Below are 10784 nucleotides of genomic sequence, written 5' to 3'. Positions count from 1 at the left end.
TATTTATAATATATGTAGAAGGATATACATAGATATAAGTTTAGTATAAAAGCGCCGTTGAACCGATTATAGAGTTCTGATGACTAAGCTTGGAGTAAGAACATTTTTTAGATTTGAATTTCTAATTTGTAAAAATAAATTTCTTTTCGGTTTTAGAACTTTGATCTTCTAAGTTCAGCTTTTGAGCACAAAACATTATTTAAAATTTTTCTCCTCAAATCAAGTCAAATTTTATTTTGAAGTTTTGTTTATAAAAGTATTTGTTAACAAATATACTTGTATAGTCCAGTTCAAAGTCCACGTATATTGTTTATACATAAGTCTGGAAACTGAGAGATCTTCTATTTATTCAAAATGCGTAGTTTGACGCAACTCAGTAGATTCTTCACGATGCTGAACAAATTCTAAGTTCTCTTTATCCCTATCCGTTATATCATTTGTCCAGTTTGTTAAGGTGTTTATTTCCGCTTCTACTACCTCTCACGCACCTCTGCTCCTTTAGTAAAGTAAATTCAACCTATATCAAGCATACAGTCTGACCGCGTCAACCTTGTTGCACCGGCTAGTCCGATCCATAGGGCTAAGCTCAGTACAAACTGGGACCGGAAAGGTTGACCCGGCTCGGAAGTTCAAATGTACTATGGCTGCCCGTGCTCTGGGGTTGGTCCACCGCCTCTGGGGTCGATTTGTGAATTAATTATTTTTACTCCCTTTCTTAATTGTTGAACGTTTCCTTTAATAAAAAGAAAGAATTGTACAATTTGTTAATTGTTCTAAAAATAACAAGTTTGCTGTCAACCCAGAATAAATTATCTTCCCTTTAAGCAAACACTGAACTATGAATATAGAATAATTTGATAAAAGGGAATCAGAATAAATGTAAAATAAATACCTGGCATCAAAATATGTAAAAGTAGGAAGTCAAATATAAAATGATATTTAGGACAACGTAAATGTTTCTATGAACGTGATCTGAATACAGTTTTCTTTCCTTGTTTTAATTGAAAACTGTAAAAATATATGTATCAAGGAAATGCCAAAAGGTAATTATTTACGTAGGATTCTATTAGAAAATTGGTAAAATATTTTCTTTTGTTTTGGGACATTTCATAGATGGAGATTTTATAAAGGTGACATTTCACAGAGAGGATATTTCATAGAGAGAACATTTCATAGGGTGAACATTTCATAGAGTGAACATTTCATCGAGAGGCCATTTCATAGAGAGAAAAAATTTACCGGTAAATTATTTTTTTCTTACGTAATCGTATTTAACAATTCAAATAAAATATCCCACTCAAAAACTCCTATTTCTACGACTTCCAAATATTAGTACAAATGTAAAAATTTTAGGTTGATACTAAACTATGGTTTTATAATCCCTATATCTTTGCAGTCTGATGTGTAAACCTTTGATATAACAGAATATTCATATTTTTTTATTTCAAAGAGGTAAGTGTGCAAAGATAATATGATTAAAAATTATGAGATGAGTAATCAGTTCCTTTGACATGATATCAAATTTTGTTGACAAATCTTTCTTTCTATAGGCTTTCAAACAGTTTATCAACGTTAAGATGAATTTTACAAATAGAAAATGTATATCAATAATGATAGGAGATTTTACTTTATAAGGATATCAAAATGTTTTTTTGAGATATCCAGCTTCAAAAGTTGAGTTTAACATTTTCGATCTTGGGCCTTTACCAATAATAATATAATACATGAAAACTCTCCATTATATAACGATATGATATCTTACAAAAGTAATTTTGAATAATGTGGAAAAAATTAAACTAATGAATCTTTAATTAAAAATACCATCTACACACCAAGTTACAAAGATTTAGGCATTCTTAAATCAGAGTTTGATACGAGCGTTCAGTTCCTTTATTGACAAGCCTTGCATACAAGTATTGAGATGTGGGATAAAATTCCCAAAGTTTCTTTCGGCTTTGCTTATTTCCTACGTTAACGGAATAAATTCTGAAAATTTGAAAACAAAGAACAGTATCTATAATTTATTCAGCTGTCTGGGAATTATTATGTTAAGAAATGTGTTATGCCGTAACTTTAACTTTAAAAAAAGTAATTAGAAAACAGTACATTACCACAAACTGCTGATTTACAAATCACGAACATATTCTTTGATTGCGGGAATATTTCGAGCCTGGGAATAGATCATCATCATTTGGAGTACTATTGGAGACCCCCATGGACATCTCGTTGGAGACCCCCATATGGACATCTCGTTGGAGACACCCATACTTTCATTGGAGACACCCAGATTTTCATTGGAGACTCCATATTTTTGTGGGAGACCCCCAGATTCTCGTTGGAGACCGACATATTTTCATTGGAGACCCCATGTTTTTGGTTGGAGACCCGCAGATTTTTATTGGATACCCCCAGGTTTTTATTGGATACCCCAGATTTTCGGTGGAGACCATCATTATTTATTAAATCTGGGGGTCTCCAATTAAATCTGCTGCAGTCTCCAACGAGAAGTCCATGTTGGTCTCCAATGAAAGGGGTCTCTAATAGTACTCCAGTGATGATGATTTCTTCCCGGGGACTCGAATTTTTCCTTAAAAAAATGTACCCCTGATTGAGAGAAAAACTTAAAAGTAGCGGTATTCCTCTACACATGAGAAATATTGTAAATCTTTTTCACTTCAAACTCAAGTTTTTCATCATTACATTTTTGCATGTTTAAAATGTTCCTGCTTCCACGTCATAACTCACAATGTTCTTTTTAAAATATGTCAAAACTAATGAAACATATTTATATAAACCATTTTAGACAAGCTTCTTAATACTTAAAGGAAAATGTTTTAAACTGTCTACACTGAATAAATATTTAAATCTTAAAATAAATAAAAAAGAAAAATTATTAGTTTTGTATTTTTATATCGTAAGATTTGTCATAAAACCTTATATAACTGATATTTTTTTTTAAAAATAGGGAAAGCCTATTTTCATAGAGACAGTAGCAAATAAACAAAAATGTCCGTCAAATTTTCAAAATAAGAAGCGAGTAATATTCTGTTGATTTTTTGTTTGTTATCACATAGCGATGTCTTTGTTAGTTCCACTCTTAGACATTTTACATACAAATGAACAGAATCTTATTCTTTAGATAAATTGCACTCGTAAATACTTCGTTATTTGTAAGTACATCTTATCCAAGAAAGGTTTATTAACTTATTTTGTTATGTCGGTTTATAAAAGAGATATAACTAAATGATAAGTTATAAGCAAAAATAGGGCCTTAAAGGGACCGTTCACTTATTTGGGTAATTTCAGGGTAAACAAAACAGCCTATTCGCTCTTGATTGGCAAAAGTCTTACTTTTCAAAGACAACTGTGGCCGGAGAAAAAGCCGATTTTTCGTTCAGAATTCGAGCGCAAAGAGACGGTCCCTCTCTATAGACACTATTTGATGCTTTTTTCAGTAACAGCAGCCCAATAACATTAAAATTTATTATATTTTAATGTCATTATGTGTTCGTTATTATGTACTAAAATATGAAAACTTTTGATATTTGAGTTAGCAAGAAATTTACGTTTTTCGTATTAAAACATGTAAAATGTGTATACAAAGACGACGTCTCTACGACAATCAATTAATCATTACTCGTATTTTGGTTCGTAGATTTTGTAGATTTTGTTCCCGCATGAGCACAACTTTTCATTTGTCATGCCGCGTTCAATTCAGCTTTTTACACAGGCAATACACAATTTTGAATGCAATAAAATAGTGTTATTTTAGAAATAGAAAGTTAAAAAACAAAACAAAAAATAAAAAAATAATGACATTTACAATTAACGATTAGATACTACAGTTTAATTTTATAATCGAAATTTATTTTGATTCAATTAGTGTCTATAAAGAGGGACCGTCCCTTAGCGCTCGAATTCTGAACGAAAAATCGGCTTTTTCTCCGGCCACAGTTGTCTTTGAAAAGTAAGACTATTACCAATCAAGAGCGAATAGGCTTTTTAGTTCACCCTGAAATTACCCAAATAAGTGAACGGTCCCTTTAAAGTCTTAAAAAGTGATAAAAATATTGATTAATGTGCACAAAAGTTTTAAAAATTCTTTGCCAAAAAGTATCATAACATACAAAGTCATAAATAAAAACCAAGAAACTTATGTAAGTGAGCAAATATTTTGGCGTGAGAGTTAGAAAAATAATAAAATGCAGCTTAAGTTACAACAAAATATTAAAATTTTATTTTTTAAAACATTGCCTCTGTGAAGGTCTCATCAAATTTCGACCCGGAGTATGACAATGCAACTCGACAGCCACAAACTAGGACTGAACGTGTTCCTGTTTGGTTTTAAATTGTTCGTTCCTCCTTCTAGAACGAGAGCCTTCCGCTAGATAATTCGTTCAATGCTCGTTCTTATTCCAATCGTTCCATATCCATTCCGTTCCTTTCTTTGCGTTCTTGACCGAGAACGGTTCCGAGGAACGGGTTGGAATTTGTTGAGAGGGGGGGGGGGCGAGGAACTGAGTGGGGGAGAGGTTTGGTAACACTGCCAAAGCCAACCACACCAAACTAACATTAACAATTATTAAGATAAACTAAAACTTTACAATTTTCACCCATTTCTACTATTTCTAGATGATATAGAACACGTTCATGATAGACCAATGCCAGAATGTTCTTTTTAACCAATTACCTTTCGCTCTGATGTAGTTCGTTCGAATATTTTTAAGAATTTGTTCTATGTGTTCGTTTTTTTCGAAACAATGGCATCATTCTTGATAACTCCGTTCGTTCCTGTACGTAAAAGAAAAATCGTTCCCTGAGAACGACGCCCAGTCCTACCACAAACCCAAAACTGTTGATTTAAAAAAACTAGGTTAATAAATATATTCCTTAGCTAAATTTTCTTTTTTTTGTGAGTTAAATCTAAAAACCATTTTGCTGTAGTTAAAAACCAGAGACCAAGGAAGTAGTTCAGCTATTTCTCGCTATTCAATAATTTTGTTCCCTTATCCAATAATATTTTTGTTAAATTGATATAACACATATATGTTATATTAAATTGAGTCTAGTTCACACTGTACGCTATCGTACATTACAATTTTCCGCCAATTAGAATACAACTTTTTAGATAAATACACGGATTTCAGTGCCCTCGATGATCAGTCAAGGACATGTCAAGGGTACCCTTGTGAATACATGGATATTAGCTTAAAATTCCATTAGTTGACTAAAAAATAAAAATAAAACTGGCTAAAAATATAATATTTTCGTATTTTTTAAGGTTAAAAGAAGGTAGACCACAATTTGTGTAAGTTGTACGTGCACCCTTTTTCAGTAAATAAATAAATAAAAAGATCTAAGAATATATAGTTTATTTTACTTTATACACATTTTTCAGTAAATAAATAAATAAAAAGATCTATTGAGCAATATATCATATTGACGAGAACTGAAGAAGGACATGAGAAGGACTAAACTAACTTAAATTTCTCTCATGCACACCACAAGTACTCAATGACATCAGAACAGCCAATGTTCACAACCGACCTAGTTAATCTATATAATAGGAATATCTTTAAAACATCTCTGTACATTTATATCTTTCAAGATGAAAAACGTCGTCTTATGCGCAATCTATCTTTATCTATGAATTTATCTTAACTCTGTAGAAGCAAGAAATTTGCAAATAACTTTAAAGGGAGTGTTCGCGAAAAATGAAAGGGGGTATAGGCTTAATGCGATAAAAAAGCGCTTTTGATCGATTCTAATCTCACTTCAATCTGTTGCGTCTATAAGGAGAAAATTGTTAAAAACGACTAATACCGAAGAACGTAGTATCCATACAAATTCAGAAATATGCAACATACTACTTAGACCGTAAAAAAATCTATTTAATTTCAAACAAATCATTCAGATATTACAACTTATATTTGTATGCAGTTGATTTTTCATAATATGTTTTGATTTTATTCTTAAAATAACATTTAGCTTCCAACTTGTTTTCGAACATTCCTGGAAAATATGAAAATGTCGTCTTCATTACCAAAAATTTTATGAAAAATCAACTATATACAAATGTGGCGAAAGATTATCGATGACTATAGGTTGTAATATCTGAATGATTTGTTTAAAATTAAATTGATTTTTTTACGATCAAAGTCGTATGTTGCAATTTTCTCAATTTGTATGGACGCTAACTTATTCGGTATGAGACGTCTTTAACAATTTTCTCCTTATAGACCCAACAGAGAGAAGTAAGATTAGTAGCGATCAAAAGCGCTTTTTTATCGCATTAAGCCTATACCCCCTTTCATTTTTCGCGAACACTCCCTTTAAGAAAAATGATAAGTTTGCAAAAACATGGATTTCTATTGATTTCTGCAAAAGTGGTTTGTTAGTGAATCTGACATGATTACGATTCGGTCCCTTGGAATTCGTTAATTTCTTTTCACTTTTGTTAACATTTTTAAGCACGTAATAAATGTTAAACATTTTCTTTTTTCACAATTTTTTATTTTTAAGACTTCTAAATTATGACCTTGAATATTTCATGAGTGTACCTCAACTTTATTTTTGTAGAAAAATTTCAGAGTTTGTTTTTATAAATTTTGTCAAATTATCAAATGATGATGATTTTTTTTCACGAGTCAAAATTATAATAAACCAACATTAAAATTTGAAGGAATTTTTATAAAAATATTGTGTTTATTGCCTTCCTTTAAAACAATTAACTGATTTTTTTCAGCATAGACAAACAAGAAAATTGCTGACATTAGTTATATTCAAGATAAAAAACAACCTCTATGTTTGGAGAGGGTAGAAGGTTTGAAATTAAAGGCTCAATGACAATAAAGCCAGGGCAGCTAAATCACTGTGTTCGTGTTTAATTTGTAAAAAAATGGTTCCCCTAATTTGAACACCCCCCCCCCCGGGCCTCCACCTCCCCTATTTTTATCTCTTCTACAAACAGGAAACTATTCAATCTCATGCCAATTCTTCTNGTTTTCAATTATAAACATGAATATATATAATTCATATTTAATCAGACAACGCTGTCAAGGAACCCGTTGTGAACCTGGCATTACCAACTGTACAGGGAGGATTACTTGAAATTACAGTACAGTCCCTTTAAATCTTTAAAGAATGTTTTTGTTTAGTTTTGATGTTGAGAAAGATGAATTCCTGAACCGGATTCTAAATGATTATTCAGATGTCCTGGCCGATTATGAATTGGTAATTTAGTTTAATTAATCTGTAATCGCGAAATCAATCTTGTAAAAAGATCGGGTTCTTCTTATCCTAAAATATTCGTTTTTTACAAGATCCATGACTTAAGCGTTTTGAAGCATTCTTTTAATTCATATTTTAGAAAATGTTGAACTTTTATAATTAATAATTATTTAATCATTTATGAAAAATCATTTATGAGGTTATCATTCAATTATTATTTCATTTATTTTTAGCTTTTAACATTCAAGTTAAATTTGAATTATGTTTTATATAGTATTGCATATCTCAAACAATATTTTAATAATATAGAATATTAGTACAATTAATGTTTTATTAAAGTGGAATTTGAATTATGTTTGATAAAGTAATGAATATCTCAAACAATATTTTAATAATATAGAATATTAGTACAATTAATGTTTTATTAAAGTGGAATTTGGATTATGTTTTATAAAGTAATGAATATCTCAAACAATATTTTGATAATATAGAATATTAATACAATGTTTTATTAAAGTGGAATTTGAATTATGTTTTATATAGTAATGAATATCTCAAACAATATTTTGATAATATAGAATATTACCGCCGCCGTTTTTCTAACTCGAAAAGTCTTTATTGCCCTGAGTTTCTCCATTTCTTCTTACAGCCATGAAATACGCAAGACACTTTAGCAGAGAAACAGTTTAAAGGAACAAAAAACATTGATTCCTACTTGATCCGACAAATTTGTCAAGGGTGCCGTTTTAATTCGGGCATTGCCATCTTTTTATGATGGGTCACTTGAAATTACGCTCACAGTCCCTTCAACCTTAGGTTTTCCTTCACATATTTGTCAAGAAGTAGTCTTCATTACATAACATCCGCTAGGTGTTTCTGCCACGTTTTATCGTTCAAAGCATCGAGAGCTGAGACATCTGGCGGCCAATTATTTTGGCGTTTTAAATGCATTGTATACAAAACGAATAAAAAATATTATGAAATATTAACTATATATGAATGTGTCGAAAGATGATCGATGACTATAGGTTAAAATATTCGATTGATTTGTTTGAAATTAATTGATTTTTTTATGATCCCAGTCGTATATTGCAACTTTCTTAATCTTCAATTTAAGTCGTTTTTTTTAACAATTTTCTCCTTATAAACGTAACAGATAGAAGTAAGATTAGTAGCGATCAAAAGCGATTTTATTTCTCCATAAGCCTATACCCCCTTTCATTTTTCGCAAGCACTCCCTTTAAAACTGCACTCAGATGGTCCTATTTGTATTATTTCTGTGTATCATTTCTTAATTATTTTTATCGCATTTTTACAAACATTGTATACAAAATGAATAAAAAATTTTATGAAAAATAATCGATGACTATAGGTCAAAATATCTGAATAATTTGTTTGAAATTAAATGAATTTTTTACGATCCGAGCCGTATATTACAGCTTTCTCTTTCTGAATTATTATGGACGCTACGTTTTTCAGTATAAGCCGTTTTTAACAATTTTCTCCTTATAGCCTCAACAGATACAAGCAAGATTAGTAGTGATGAAAAGCGATTATTTTTCGCCATAAGCCTATATACCCTTTTTCATTTTTCGCGGACACTCCCCTGAAAAGTTTACTTTGAGAACTTCTATTTTAGACAATATGTGAATAAGCGCAATCCCAATCAAATTTACAGCCATTGGACTTTTTCGTTTTTTGTTGTTGTTGTTGTTGAGGAAATTGACATTTATAGTATGTAAAAAAGTGGATTTATATTTTGATAAGAATTCATGAATATTTAAATTGTTATCTCTCTCCAATCTAAACATGGGGATTCATGCAACTGTTAAAGTATGAAATTTTTACGAGCTCACATCAATTGGAAGTGAAGAAAATAAACCAGAAACTTAAATTTTTAAATCCTTATATAATGCAGCATGATGATGTAAATCTTTAATACTTCAAACTTAGATTATTTGATCTAACAGAATACATTGTTTGAAATATTTAAGNTTTTTGAAACAAATAGAACAGATACACAACATTAGCTATTCTAGAGATATTCCTGTTTTTGAAACAAATAGAACAGATACACAACATTAGCTATTCTAGAGATATTCCTGTTTTTGAAACAAATAGAACAGATACACAACATTATTATAAGCTTTTAGTCTGGTTTTAGTTTTTTATAAACAAGAAAGAAAAGAGCTTTTGCTTATTTATCTAGAAAAATGATTTTCAATTTTTTAATACCAGTTTTTTTTGAAACCTTAGATTTTAGTTTAGTTTTTATATTAGGAATATAACCTTTAAGTCGAACAAATAAATATTGAATTAAAAAAAAACAATCATTTTATTGAAGAGAGTAAAGATAAGAAGTGGATATGAATAGGAACTGATGCATTTAACAGGAAATTATCTAATTTTACATTTATAATCTAGTTTTCCGCATGCATTGTTATGTTTACAAAATGACAGCATGGTTTACAATATCACTAAAAATCTTCAGGATTTTCTGCACTTTCCACATCACAAGTCATAGTTATATAATAGATATTTACAGTTTAACCCAGAACATTCAAGGAAATTATAAAATGTCGTCTTGACAATTTTTCAATGGGTTTCATTATTATACCTAAATCTCAGTAATTTAAAAAGTGAACAGTCCCTTATAAACTTCTTCATGTAATGTGGTATGATTCCAAGATAAATTATCAAAAAATATTTTTATTTTAGTTTGCAAAAACTTGATTAGTTAAAGGATTGTGTGAAAAAAACCGTCTACCTACAAATTTAATCCACAAATTTTTTTGGGAAAGTAACATGACAGGGGATGAATAGTGAATTCTCTAATCTTACAAAGCTAAAACTAGACTCTAGAGATTTTATTGAAGAAATTCATAATAAATTTTCAATATTTTTGAATAGAAATAAAAACCTTGATACTGAATTTAGTTTGCCAGAATTTGGATTTATTTTTATTCCTTGAACGAATTAAACTATTTCTCTTTTTCTAAAATGTCAACCAAAAATAATTAAAATAAATAAAATTGAAATAAAAAATATTTGAAGCAAAAACCATTTTAAAAATATGTAAGACACTTTTTATTACTTAATATTCAAAATAATATGTAACCCCCAGGGGCGGATACAGGGGGTGGTGGGGGGACATTCGCCACCCCCTGACAGATTCAGGGAGGGGCGTAGCCCCTCCCTGAGATTTCGAGGCAAAAATGTTCCCAATTTTATAAATCGTATGTGTTTTTCAATTTCAAGCTTTTTTTATTTAATGGAAATCTTGACTTTCTTTTCTTCAGTTTAATTTAAAAATCAACGACAACAAGTAAATGTTATTGTTAACGATAAATTTAGAATTAGAAATTTGTAAGAAACTAGACTTAAGTTATAATATTGTTCATATCTAGTAATGTTCCTTAATCAATACTCATTTATCAAAATTGTAATATTGGTCCTAATTTTGATGCATTTAAGTATAACTAGTAATTTCTTTTTGTTTTTAAATTGCTAATGTTCCTATTATTGTTCCTGTTCCTAATACTGTGTCCGACCCA

At 30.1% G+C, this 10784-nt stretch overlaps 1 protein-coding gene across 1 annotated transcript in view; it reads left to right on the top strand.

The window, feature by feature from the left end:
* The first annotated feature begins 7153 nt into the window (after window positions 1-7153).
* Window positions 7154-10784, top strand: part of LOC111709576 (FMRFamide receptor) — a 31058-nt gene continuing 27427 nt past the window's right edge. The window contains exon 1 of the mRNA XM_023483308.1: window positions 7154-7233. The gene's annotated coding sequence lies outside the window, so the exon portion shown is untranslated. The remainder of the gene's footprint in view (window positions 7234-10784) is intronic.

This window comes from Eurytemora carolleeae, unplaced genomic scaffold (assembly GCF_000591075.1).
Source record: "Eurytemora carolleeae unplaced genomic scaffold, Eaff_2.0 scaffold862, whole genome shotgun sequence".
NCBI lineage: Eukaryota > Metazoa > Arthropoda > Copepoda > Calanoida > Temoridae > Eurytemora > Eurytemora carolleeae.
This window is presented reverse-complemented; position numbering and strand designations above follow the sequence as displayed.